Source organism: Camelus dromedarius, chromosome 29, assembly GCF_036321535.1.
Source record: "Camelus dromedarius isolate mCamDro1 chromosome 29, mCamDro1.pat, whole genome shotgun sequence".
NCBI classification, from domain to species: domain Eukaryota; kingdom Metazoa; phylum Chordata; class Mammalia; order Artiodactyla; family Camelidae; genus Camelus; species Camelus dromedarius.
In genome coordinates, this window is record NC_087464.1 from 1031815 (window position 1) to 1046340 (window position 14526).

At 43.9% G+C, this 14526-nt stretch overlaps 1 protein-coding gene across 1 annotated transcript in view; it reads right to left on the reverse strand.

Moving 5' to 3' along the window:
* GABRG3 (gamma-aminobutyric acid type A receptor subunit gamma3) overlaps window positions 1-14526 on the reverse strand; it is a 423003-nt gene that overhangs the window by 218229 nt on the left and 190248 nt on the right. The window lies entirely within an intron of this gene.

A 14526-nucleotide genomic window follows, 5' to 3' on the forward strand; every position in this document is an offset into this window, starting at 1 on the left:
TGTTGACACAAGATCTGTAATCATGTCTATGCTAACATGAGACTGGCCTGGGGGTAAGAGGCTGGCTAGGTTTTCAGAGAGCTCTACTGCCAACAGGACCTCAAGTCAGGAAGAAAAGTCTGTGACTATTTGAGATTTAGATGTACTTGTGCATTCCTATCTGTAATGGGCAGATCATGACCTGGAAAAGCTGATCATGACCTGGACCACAAAGACTTACTCTCCAGCGCCAACTTTCCCACAGTCAGAAGAGTTAATGGAAAAGGAAAACTCCTGGACAAGGGCGTCGAGAGCCAGGGAGGAGAGGCCTCTGGGAGCAGAATTCACGCTTAATCAGACCCTCTCCTCTCAGGGAACACAGCCCACTCAGGCTCTGCCCCCTGGGACCTCAGAATTGCTGCAAATCAGTGGGTTGGTTGTGATTTTCCTGGCCCTTCTCCGTGCTTGTAGCCACACGGGGGCAGGGATTAGGCAGCTCTTCTTTTTAGTTCAGAGGTCGATGGATCAGGGAAAGCCATGGTCAAACTTGGTGCAGAGAGCAGCACACATACAGGTCACCTTGACACTGGGGATGGGATGGGGCAGACCTTTTGGGTTGCCTCAGTTGAAGAAGGGAGGAGTGTGTCTTTCCTGATGAGCAAGAGACAGACAAAGTATTTGGCAGCCAGATCGAGATCACTGTGCTCATTGGTGCTGTTCACCAAATGCTGCAGCATCCCTCCCTGTGCGCACGTGGTACATTCACACGCCCCCTTCCCAAGTCCCGAGAGGCTGTGTGAAGCAGAGGCCCACCTGGACACACAGTGTGGGTGCAAAAGGGGGAAAGGAGAGTGGACCACAGGGTTGAGGGCTGCAGTCCTCACTGAGAAGGTGACTTAGAGCCAAGACCTCAGTGAAGTGCAGGAGTGAGCCACGCAGACAGAGGCGCCCCTTGCGGGAGCCCGGAGCGAAGGCAGCAGCAAGGTCAGGGGCATTCCTGATGAGACAGGAGCAATGCGCGGTGCAGAAGCAACCGGTGGGGCAGGGGAGCAGACCCCCTACCTCCTTGATGGTAGGATTTTAGCCACACAATTATGATTTCTGACTACGTAAAGGGCTATATTTGCACAAAGAACATGAGAACACACTTAAAACCTTAAATAAAATTCAGGATGTGAGACTGGCCGGTGTGGCATGTACAGGTGCCCATGGGGATTACTCCCTCGTTCCCTCTAACACTGGTTTACTGGGCAAAGGAGTGAGGAGAGAAGGATGAAGGTGCGCTCCCCAGGAGCGCCAAGCCCCCAGGGATGTGGGCGATGCTATCCAATAAAGAATGTTCTCCGTAAAGGCCCCAGTTGTAGTTTGGAAAGAACCTAAAAGCATCCAGATATTTTTCAATCCCAATATTCTAACAGGAATATTGAAACTCAGAAAACTTGAAGAATTTTTACCACAGTTCCTCAATGTGTAGTTTGAATTCTGGGACCCCAAGTAAAAATTTCTAAGTGAGTCTCTTTATTGTGTAAAAATGGTGAAACAGAAAGTCTCCTGCTGAACATAAGGTTTTCCTCTTTATGCCCTTTCTCTCCTGAGCTTCTCTGCTTTCCATCCCCATTAATGTGCGTACACAATACACTTTAAAATGCACATTTTAAATGGGTAAACCTTATAGTCAGAGAGGCAGCGTTACCTGAAGTCACTCCTACGAGGCACAGATGCTCCTGCCCCTCCCAGGCGCTGATCACTGGGGCAGAGACAATAATGACTTTCTGCCCGGGAGGGTGGGAGGCCAAGGCCAAAGAGATTAAGTAACTTTCATCAAGTCACACACCTGCTAAGGACCAATTGTTCCAAACTGTACAGTCAAAATTTGCTTCCCTGGCTGTGACGGAGCGCAGCTGCAGCAGCTGTAATCTAGCGGCCAGATGTGGGGGCCGCCGTGACACGCTGCATAGAGAACCCCCACGCAGAAGCCCACTCCACTTTGGCCCCGTTTACAAACTGTGTAAAGTGATTTCCCTTCCTGGGCCTTGATTCCTCCTCTGTAAAATGGGAGGATTGCGTTAGATTAAATGTAAGAATTTTTCAGACTCAAACATTTTATAGTTCCACATCCCGGCCTGAAGTTGGATTTTTCACTGCTGAAAGTAATTTTTCTGTAGGGGAACTATTTTCCTGTAAGGAAAGGCATCATACCAGGATGCCCTGGGGTGAGGACTACAGGATCTGGGGGATGTCCTTCTTATTTGGAAGTCCTGCCACAAACTCCAGCTCGGGAGGGCGCAATGCACATGGCCTGCCTGGTGCCTGGTGCAAATGTTTTATTGTGTCTACATTTGACGAACTGTTGGAGAAACACTTCCCACCCACAAAGAAATACTTTTCTGTCTCTCATAAACATCTTTGTAACTGCATTAATCATCTTTCCTTTCTGCAGAGGAAAAAAATCATTCTTACAATGTCTACCTAAAATAACATTTTACATAATTCATAAATAGCTGGGAAATTAATGTGTCTGAGATACCGATAAATGTAACAGGTGAGAAATACGTAAAATCCCCAAATTGAGACCTTCATGCTTTTGAAGGACCTATGCTCATAATTTGTTTTAATAATTTGGAGCATTTAATGGTTCCTAAAAAGGCCATGAGTCCCTGCAGCACATGGAGCATTTTAACAAAACACAAGAAAAATGATGATGCTTAATGTTATCTATGTGTAACTTTTAAAACACCAGAATGCTATTTTCTAATGCTTTTCTCCTTTCCTTTACCAGAGAAGAGGGCCAAACGGAAAAATGACAGATTAATGAAGGAGAGGCACGTGGAGACTGGAGGGGACGGGAGTCACCCACTCCCGGGCACAGGCTCCCTCCCTCAGTCCCAGCGGGTCAGGACACGCCTGGAGCGGGACAGACAAATACATCAGTCCTGGAAGTCACCGGCAGTTTTCTTTATAAAATGGTAACCACAGGCCCCTGCCAATTAAAGGTTGTTCAAATGTCTCGTCTCAAATGTATAATATGCAGTGATGATTAGAATAAAACCATCTTTATTTCTTCCTTATCAGAGTTGGGTGCATAACAAAAATAAACATTTTTGGTGTTACTTCCTCCAGGTCGCCCTGGGAAACAAGGCTTTGCAGCTGGCCTCTGCCTCTCCCCAGGTATCTGCCTTCAGGTCCGTGGCCTCCAGGGGCCACGCCTGCCCTGCTCGCACCCTTGGCTCCTGAACATTCTCCTCGTCTACCCCAGGCTCTTCCAGTTTTTGGAAGCTGTTCACCCACTCCACGATGTCAGTCCTACTCTGTGCCGGGCATGGTGCTAGGTTTATACAAGGACAGATGCAACGCCCCGCATTCAGGAGTGCAGGCCTGCAGTGTGGAGAGCGTGCGATGCCCCACTCAGAGCCCAGGGGAGGGGCGGGCAGGCTCCAGGAAGCCAGAGAGATCGACTCAGGAGGAGCAGGCAGCTCTGCACAGACGGCCCCCCATCTGGTCCTCGGACCACCAGGCAGAAAGTGGACAGGTGAAGGGGTGTATCAGTCAGGGAGGACTGTATCCGAGCTGAGAGGAACGAGACCGCTTCAGGTATGGCAGGTTGTGAAAAGTTCATTACAGGGATCTCCTGTAGAAGCAACAGGGGACGTGACCCCAAGATGCAACAGGGGAGCACAGTGCTCTCCTGAGCATGTCCAGGACTTGTCACCTGATATTAATTGACCTAGGGCCCTTTTTAAGAAAAGGACATAAAAATCTAAAAACAATATTAAGTACAAATATATATATATATATATATATATATATACACACACACACACACATTTACTTTGCATGAGAAAAAACATAAATACTTAACAATCGCAAATGCTACAAAAATCACAAAATCCAGGAAAAACAGATTTTATTTTTATTTGCTAACTGGCCTGTCTTCATCATACTCATGTGTCCGACATCTTTTTTTTTCCCCCTGAAAAATGTAAGTGGTCTCTAGAAGCTGGAAACGCAAGGAAATGGATTCTCTCCTTGGCTGCCAGAAGAAATGCAGCCCTGGGAGGGACCCTGATTGTCACCCAGTAAGATAATAAAATTGTGTTGCCTCAAGTCACGACCTTTGCAGTAATTTGTCACATACAGAAGGGCTGCCAAGGAGCGCTGGTGTCTCCCACGTCTTTTGACTGCTCATTCTTTGGTTGCACTTTTCTATGACAAGGATTTTTATGACATTATTCTTTTTAGAGAGAGGATAAAAATGATTATTTCTTCTGGTATGACAAAATAAAATGTTTTATTATAAATAGATTTTTTTTTAAGTTTTACTTCAACTCACAATTCATCATTGGAACTATCATGTGCATGCTTGGGATTCTGCTAAATTGGGGAAAACCTCATTTCTTTCATATAAAGTCAGAGGATTCCACATGAGAACTTTGGGCTCTGGGGTTTTCCTCCAAGCTACCCACACTTTGGGAGTCCTGGACATTGAGAGAAAAAATGACACTGAGCTGAAGCCAGGGTCCTGCTCATCCTGTGAACGTCATCATAAACTCATATGTGAAGTCACCCATACCCCAAACCTTAACCACAGCCTGAAAGCTTCCCCAGCTATTAGAGCAGGCAAATAGCTAGATACGAGCAGAGAAAGGGGGATGCAGACCAAATGGCAGGAACTGGGCATGAGAGGGGGAGCAGGGGCCAAATGCAGGAAACCATGCATCACGTAAACCACAGGGGTCCCTGGGCAGAGAAAAGCAGGAACCTCTGGGCTGTAAGTGATCACATATTTTGGGGTGACAACCTGGAGGCCCACAAAGAAAGGTAGGAAAAGGCAGGAGTCTCCAGCATCTGAATGTAACCTTTTGCTCATTATGCCCTTACTAGTATAAAATCAGCCTTGCAGATTAGAAGTATCCATCCTGCACTGATGCCATGACACTTCCAATCCAGACTAAATAAGGACAAAAATCCCTCCTCCCTTCGGGAAGATGGAGCTGGGATGAAAATCAAGGAATATGACCCCAAACCCTTCCCTTTCCAATGAATATTCCATCCATTCATTTTTACACTCTGTGTAACCAACTTGCAAAGAAACTCGGGGCAGCTGCTCACCCGAGTCTGCCTGCTCTCCCCTTGACAACATCCTATCCCTTAATAAAGCCCCACTTTTCTTTTTTTTTAAGCTAAGGTTCTTTAATTTGACATGAAAGGTATGATCCATTAAAAAATTTATAAATTTTGCATCAAAAATTTTACTCTGCAAAGAAGCAACAAAAAATAGTATGTAGATGTGATAACATTTTTGTAAAATAAAACCCCATACATATTTATAAAAAAGTTTTTAAAATTGTTATTCTTGGAGAAATGGTGCCAATAGATTGATGTATCTTACTTTTGACTCTATACCTTCCTTTGGTGGTTGAATTTTTATGAGTATCTCTTGTTTTCATACAAATTCCCAAACCTCCCCACCATTAGCAGCCTTCAAATGAAGTTGGTCAGTAGTCTGATGAAAAAGGTGGAGGGAGGTAAGGGTTGACTCTTGGATTCCTTCCTATTTTAAAATCCTAAGGATTTTATTAGATCCAACATAAGATAATTAAAAATCTCCTAAACAAGGAAATATTTGCCATACTGTATTCAGTTTCATAATCACTGAAATAAAATACTCAAAGCCCCAATGTCTTATCAGTGCCTTCTACTGGGCTCAAATCTTTTTTTTTCTTTTTTTTTCCCACTTTACTTTCTTAACCTCTCTATCTAGTCTCTAAATTCTTTCTGCCACAAGACAAGAACCTAATCACCAACAACACAGCCTCCTTGACTTTCTTTGAGTTCCAAAGGGCAGATTCAAACACTTGCTAATCAGGGAAGGGAGAGGATGCAGACATGAGGGGGAACAGCCAAGAAACAATCATGCAGCCCTGGGGCAGGGTCCTGGCTCCTCCTCAAGGAAAATACATAACAATATCTTTAAGTTCTTCTGCAGAAACTAAGCCCCCCTCCCCCAAGCCCTGCCTCTTGGTTATGCCTGAGTAGAATCTTCAGAGATGGTTTTTTGGGGGAACACTGGGTCCACCAAAATGTCAGCATTCTGATTAAAAGCAACTTTTCCTTTTTGTTACAAGGTTGTTGCCCCCAGGATCATACCCCTGCCTCTCCCTCAACTAGAAACTAATGACTCTTATCTAAGTCTCAGGAGAAGAAACAAGAACCGGTTAGAACCTACAGGGTCCAAGATGGTGGAAGATTTGACCTCCAGTGGACCCGGAGCCTCATTATAGGCTCATTGTGATGTATTAGTTGCTAAGCGACACATCCACCAGCGCCATGACAGCTGACAGTTGCCAAGACAACAACAAGAAAAGCCCATATGAAGATGGAGGACAAGGCGATCGCCTCCATCACACTCAGAAGGAGGACATGATGGCGAAGCCTCCCGTAAAAGTCCATGGGGTCCGACCCGGGCCGGAGCTGTTTCCAGCGCCCACCCTGGCTGACGGCTCCTCACTCAAGCACTTCCTCTCCCCACTCTAGTGCTTTTCCCCCTTCTCTCTGCTGGAGCATCTTCCTTCCATGTCCCCTTCTGAACAATAAAGCGGCGGTTTACTTTGCCAGTTTGCACAAACTCTTTCACAGCCGGGGCAAGGCCCCACACTTTGGTGGGCTTCCTGATTTCGCAGTCACTCCGTCTCCTAGCAAGCCTTTGTGTGTGATGCTCACTCATTCCCAGGGAAAAGCCATGCTCCTGGCCCTTTTCCAACCAGCCAGGAGCCCAGCACAGAGGTGTGTGCAGAGGGGGCTACAGAAAACTCAGAGAGACTCTTACAGACTGAGCTGTGTACCCCTCAAACTTGCATGTTGAAGTCCTAATGCCCAGTGCCTCAGACTGTGACTGTACTGGGAGACAGGGCCTTTCAGGAGATGATTCAGTTAAAATGAGTTCATATGGGTGGGCCTCAATCCAACCTGACTGATGTCTTTTTGAGAACAGAGACACCCAGTGGGAAGTCCATAAGAGGACACAGGAAGAAGGCGGCCATCTGCAAGCCAAGGAGAGAGGCCTCAGGAGAAACCAACCCAGCTGACCCCTGGATCTTAGACTTCTGGACCCCAGACAATGAGAACATACATTTCTGTTGTTCAAGCCCCTGGGTCTGTGGTATTTCCTTCTCACAGCCCTAGCAAACTAATGTAGACACCAAGTGAAGACACAGAAAATCACTACACTTTGAGGTAAAATGCCTTACAGGAGGTTAAAGTGTCAAAAGTAAAATACAAAGTTATCCAAAGGAGTTCATCACACTTGTTCTTAAACACAGTTTCTGCCACTTTCAGGTTTTTCACTTAAAAATGTATCTATCCTTGCTATCCAAAGTGTCTCTGTCTGACACGGGAAAGGCCTAAACGTCCATCGACAGATGCCTGGATAAAGGCGTTGCGGTGTATATACAATGGAACACCACTCAGCCACAAAAACAATAAAATAATGCCATTTGCAGCAACATAGGTGGGCCTGGAGAATGTCATTCTAAGTGAAGTAAGCCAGGAAGAGAAAGAAAAATACCATCTGATATAACTTACATGTGGAATCTTAAAAAAAAAAAAAAAAAAAAAGGCATATGAACTTATTTACAAAACAGAAACAGACTCACAGACATAGAAAACAAACTTATGGTTACCAGGGGATTGGAAGGGGATAGGAAGGGACAAATTGGATTTTCAGACACTAATATATATAAAATAGATAAACAACAAGTTCATACTGTATAGCACAGGGAACTATATTCAATATTTTGTAGTAACTTACAGTAAAAAGAATACGAAAATGAACATATGTATGTTCATGTTTGACTTAAGCATTGTGCTGCACACCAGAAATTGATACAACATTCTAAACTAACTATACTTCAATTAAATATATATATTATATATATATATATATATATAAAAGCAAAAGTACTAGAAATTTACAGGAAAAAAGAAGTTGTGGTATATTATACAATGGAATACTACTCAGCCATGAAAAAGAATAAAATAGTGCCATTTGCAGCAACATGGATGGGCCTGGAGATCATCATTCTAAGTAAAGTAAGCCAGAAAGAGAAAGAAAAATACCTTATGATATCACTCATATGTGGAATCTTAAAAAAAAGAAAAGAAAAGAGGACACTAATAAACTCATTTACAAAACAGAAACAGACTTACAGACATAATAAACAACTTTAGGGTTACCAGGGAAAGGGAGTGGGAAGGGATAAATTTGGGAGTTTGAGATTTGCAAATGTTAACTACTATATAACAGTAGATAAGGACAAATTTCTCCTGTAGAGCACAGGGAACTATATTCAATATCTTGTGATAACCTTTAATGAAAAAGAATATGAAAACAAATATATGTATATATATGCATGACTGGGACATTGTGCCGTACACCAGAAATTGACACATTGTATGTGACTATAGTTTAATTAAATAAATAAATGAATAAAATAAAAAGTTTCACTGTCTGAGTACTCACTTTAATAGTTCACAAACATTTTTATCCAAATTTACTATCAAGTGGAAAACCTGCTATATTGAATTTCTATGTGCCCATCAGCAAAACTTTTAAGTGGTAAGTAATTCCTGGAGAAAGTGTGTCACGTACTATGGTAAGTTACTTGCAAAAACAGTCATAAGAACCCCACTTTCCACGTCTACGGCCTTGGCCAGCTCTCCCACACTGACTCTGGACTTGGCCATGCATCTTGTAGCAAATGTGACAGCAGCAGAGGCTTGGAAAGAGCTTGAGACTTGCCTGTCTTGCTGCTTCTTGGGAACCCCGCAACCACTACCAGATGGATGAGACCAGGCCAGCCTGCTGAGAATGAGACAAATGCCAGACATGCTCGCGGCCCCATCTCATATCAAGGCAACACCCACAGAGGTGAATGCTACCCTCCTCAGCTCACCAGCGCCAGCCTACCCGCCCATCCAGGAACCATGAGGAGCACAGGCAGACCCCCTTTTCACTGTACTTCACTTTGCTGTGCTTTTGTACATTGAAGGTCTGTGGCACCCCTGCATTGTCAGGTGAGAACATTTTTTAGCAATAAGGTGCTTTTTAATTTAGGCATGTGCATTTTAAAAAATATAATGCTACCATAAACTCACTAGACTACAATATGGTATAAATACGCACTGGAAAGTCAAAAAATGCATGTGGCTGGCTTTACTGCCATATTCGCTTTATTACAGTGATCTGGAACTGAACCCACAGCATCTCCCAGGTATGCCTGTATGAAGGAAACGCTAGATCTGAGGTGGTTTTGAAACAGGAAAATGGGGCACAAGAGGATGGCCACGGCCCAGGTCTCAGGTGAGTCCTAAGATGCACCCCATCAAGTGAGGGTCCTTGGTTTTGTGCAAGAAAGAATTCAAGAATGAGCCACAGGTGAGTAAAAGTAGATTCATTCAGAGAAATACATACTCATAGACAAAGTGCAGGGCCATCTCAAAAGGCAAGAAAGAGAGAGGCAGCAGGCAAGAGGTGGCCCCAGAGTATGGGGTCATCTAGGAAAGAGAGACAGGCCACGAGGTGTGGAGTCAGTTAAAGCAAACGTAGGGGCACATTCCACAGGCAGAACGCAGGCCATCTCAGAAGGCAAGAGAGAGGGAGCGACCACGAGGTGAGAGGCTGTTTGTTTTTATGGGCTTCACTTGCAAACAAGTGTAAGGACTGTTCCAACTACTTTGGGGAAGGGGCTGGGATTCCCAGGAACTGGGCCACCGCCTGCTTTTTGGCCTGTTATGGTCAGCCTGGGAGCTGTCGTGGCACTAGTTGGAGGGCCATTGACCATGTTAATATATTACAACAAGCCTATAATGAAGCTCAAGGTCTCCTGGGAGTCAAATCTTCAATTGTCGCCTCGTTCCTTAATGGTTGTGCCCTGCCGCCTTCCCTCCTGTCTCAGTTTGTCGCACAGCAAGCTGACCCACAGGTTCACGTGTCAGATGTTTTATCTGTGTGTCGTGGCTATCACCTTCTCCTCCCTTCCCTGGGTGACTCAGCCCCTCACGATTTGTGAATTTCTCTTCTTAAAACTGGGTCTAATCTTAAATACTGTCTTTCACATCTTTTAAACATCAGGCCGTTATTCATTTACATGATAGCCTGTGTTCTTTTCAGTGTGGAAGAAAACCATACATTCATAGCCAGCCCAGCACTCAGACATCCTTGTTGGACTGTTACGTAGGTATTCTAACATTTGTTGGTATTTGGGCAAATTGTTTGGAATTTCTGCCTGGACTGGATATGCATCATTATTACTCCCATTTGAAAATGGAATACAGGCTTCCCTTATCCAAAAATTGCGATTCACTTTCTTTCAAGAAGAGATTATATTAAAATGATGATAATGGGATTGTAGTAGAAACCATAGTTGAAGAAGCTAGTGATACGGTGAACACAGGGCTCCGAGAATCCCTGTCACAAGTGAAAATCATAAACATCTTTACTGAAATAAATCACAGACACCCCATGAAGGAGACATCAGAGGCGTCGTCTTGCACATCTTAAGTAAGAGGGAATGCTGCAGAAATAGCTTCCATGTACCATTTTTTGATGATTAGGTACCCATGAGGAGCTCTTATCTCTGAAACTTTAAAAAGGCTTCACAAATGTTATTTTGTCCCATCATAGGTAATACAAGAAATGTGTGTTAATAACTATCATCGTGTTGTGACTCTAGTGTTCAGAAGGACTACTGAATGCCCTCCAGATGCGAGCTCTGGGAGTTTCTCCGAGATCCCACTGAGACTGGAGACAAAGCACAATTCGAAAGTGGAGGAGGTGCCTTTCAAAGCTGCTCCCCGACAATTTGAAGGTTTCTAAAAGTCTGGGGTCAGCCCAAGGAACGCCATGTTTGGGAACACCAGGAGCCAGGGGAGATCGCGGCCCAGGTCTCGTCGTCCACGTGAGACTTAATAGCCCCGTCTAGTGTTTGTGCCTGAGTAAGAGCTGCAAAGCCCACCGCACTGTCTCTCCCTCCGCCTCCAATCCCACGTGTCCTGACGGAAAGGCAGCCTAGAGCCGGGCTGCCCGGTTCCAATCCCACCTCACCACTCAGGGCGATGACAGCTTGGGCAAGTTTTAACTCCTCTTCATACCAAAGAAAATTAGGGAAATAATTATTCATATATTATTTTAATTGCACTGTGAAACATTGTACTCAAGACATTCAGGCCATTTACTCTTGAGGAATTATTTAGTCATTTTCACATAGTCCTAATTTAGAGAATGACTTGAAAGCTTATTCCATGAATGAGTATACATACATACATACATATATACCTACGTGTATGTGTCTGTATTACACAAATACAGATGTAAGGAGATACACCCCTCACACAGAGCCATGTGAGGGGTACCGGGTGGGTGCAGATGGCCGGGTTCTAAGGCCCCCACATGGCTGCACACACCTACTCAGTGGTGTTCGCCCTTCACCATTAGTGCCAGTGGGACTGGAGGCGGGACCTTTCAGGGGTAACTTTACAGCCCCTTGGACCTGCTTCAAACTTCACAAGAGTCTGGGAAGGCCAAGTATGGCTTTATTTTATTGTTTAAGTATTAAAGTTTGGAAAAAATTCACACCTTCAATTTATTGGTTTCACCACATTCTCTAAAAAGGTTCTGTACATAACATTCTTTTTTAACATAAGATGACTTTGTTAACAGTGTACATGAATTTCTTCCAGAAAAACTGTCCATCACTTTCTTAGTGTATCTTTTTTCTAGATCAAACCCTTTCTTGTGTTATTATTTGTAATGAAATTCCAGTTTTAGGAAGTTCTGGGAAGTCAAATATCTGCAGTTAAATGGTATTCCCATTTTTGTCTCTCCAGTCAGCGTGTGGGACGCCACTTATTCCCCGAGTAGTCAAGAACACTGCCCTGCAAGGGTTTCTTCCAACTGCTGTCTCGTCTAGACAGGGGTAACTTCCCAACGCAGGAGGTTAAGTCAGCGTCCACTGAGGTCAGGACAGGCCTGACATATGCAAGGAACTTGGAGGGTGGCACCGTGCCCACCAAGGCCAAGGCATGGACATGGGACCACACCTTCCAGAAATAATTAGGTCCCTAAATTGAATTTTTAAATAGACAGTGAGGCCCCATGAGAGTAGTATAAAATCAAGAACAGGAGATGAGGAGAGAGGCCTGAGTTCTCGGTGGGGTTGTGAGCCCCTCAGCCCATGAGTGCCCAGTGTCCCTGCTGGTAAACAAGGTGACCTCCAAGGTCCCTGCCACAGTGATGACAGACGTCATCACCAAGTTACCAGTGTCAGAAGAGAATGGGTTCCATCCTACTAACATACTGACTCTGGTTACGAATTGCTAGGACTTGAATATGAAAATGAATTTATGTATGTATATGCATGACTGGGACATTGAGCTGAACACCAGAAACTGACACATTGTAACTGACTATATTTCAATTTAAAAAAATTTAAAAAATTCACTTTGCTGAATGTTCACAACAGTATTAACATCCCCATTTTACAGACAGAAACTGAGGCGCCAGGGAGTCATCCACTCAGTGACCAGGCTTCGCTGCAGCCCAGGCTGGTTTCAGATGCTTTATTTCCCAACAGCACTTGTTCAGCAAAAATGAGGAGCTCGCCTCAGACCCCCAGACCCTCAGCCAGGAGGCTGGAGGTGTGGCACCTGTGCCTTTGATGCTGGGCCCCCTATTCCGGTGAGCAGTCTTCAGACACGTGAAGCTAAATACATTATGAAGAGGTTGCACTGCACAGATCAGAAATCCCTCCGGGTACAGTAACATGAAATGAACTGAGTCACAATTGAACCTGACAGTCTGCAGCATTCCCCAGGCATCATCACTGTAAAGGACCAACAAGAATCTCTGACCCAAATAAGAAGAAGCGTTTTGAGCTCCTGGGACCTCATCAGTGATTTAGAAAAGCCACATGGATGCTCCATGTAGTTGCCCAAGGAGGTGGGTCTCACAGCATCTCCCCCTCCTTTGCAGCAGAGTACATCTGTCACCTGGGGACCTTCAGCATCTAAGATGAGCATCAATAAGTAAATGTCCCCTTTGGGAAATTGCTTTATAAGAGGCCCTCTAAAGTTAATGTGGAAGATGGGGGGACATAATGTGGCTTTCCTGTACATGAAGAAAACTATTGTAATTCTGTACTAGGTTACAGTTAAAACTAAACGTTTTTAAAAAAACAGGTGTCCAGGAGATCCTTGCTTTGAGTTTTCTCTCAGAATAATAAACTACCTTCCTGCTAGGCATTGCTCAGAAGTACTTGCCACCATCCAAAAGGGAATCCCAAGAATGTTAGAACATAAAAAGGTTTATTAATACTTTGCAAAGGAAGCTGCATCAGGTAAGCAAGATTTTTATTTCGTGTTTTTTGATTTCTACCCTTGAAGAATTGGCTTGGGCTCTTTAATCAGCAACCTTAAAAATCAGGATTCCATATTTCATAGTGTTTTCTTTTTTTTTTTTTTTTTTTTTGACATGGTGGATGTTCGATGTATTGCTAACAGTGCTTATTTACATAGTTGGAGCAAAGGGTATGAGGAAGCCTTTTTTCCCCTGAGATTTACTGAGTTATAACTGACATAAAACATTGCATAAGTTTAAAGTGTACAATGTGTTGACTGTTACATATTGTAAGCCATCAACAGCATAGCATCAGCTAGCACCTCCATTCTACCACATAATTACTATTTCATTCTGTGGTGAGAACATTTAATTCCTTTCTTGCCACAGTCTCTAAGTCAAGAAAAAGATATTCTATCTGTTATTTAATGAGATGTCCCAATCTCTCTCTCGCTCTCCTTTTTTGGCTCAAAAATGTTTCATCTTTCCATGAGAAAATGAGTTAGGCTTACACACCATGCTTTGCCCTACGGCCGATTCCAGCATGAAATTGGTCACAGTCCTGAGTTGGAAGCGGGGGAAATTCAGGCAAGCTGGCACCATCCAGCAAGTCCTGACCAAGGAAGGACCTGGAAAACAGCCATAATTGTGGAGAGGGGCTCTGAAACGTGCCCAGGTTTAGAACCTCTGACCTAGAAAGATTAAAGTAAATATACCAACACAGCACAGACTTCATCATCTCAGGGATTAGGGTTCACAGAAGAGGGAATGTTTTTCCAGGTGGACAGTACTTTGTGACCCTATAAGAAGAAATTTCTGAGATGTTATTTAATCTTCACTCTAGTTAAAAATACCAGATTCCTCACAAATATTTAAGTACGGCTTTTAATTTGAAAACCAGGATGAGAAAAAAATAGAATGTTGGAATTCAGCATTTTCTCATATGAACTAGTGGAGAAGGACACTGCTTCATAAAACAGCACTCCTAGGTTTGACAGCTGCAGCCCTGATGGAAATCGGGTATCATGCTGGAAACTCCACCCCTGAAATGAACTAAACCTCCTGTCATTTGGGGAATTTCTCTCATGTGAGAAATATACATAAATTAAAAACATCACGTAAGCTATTGGATTACAATTTCAGGCATTTTAAAGCAT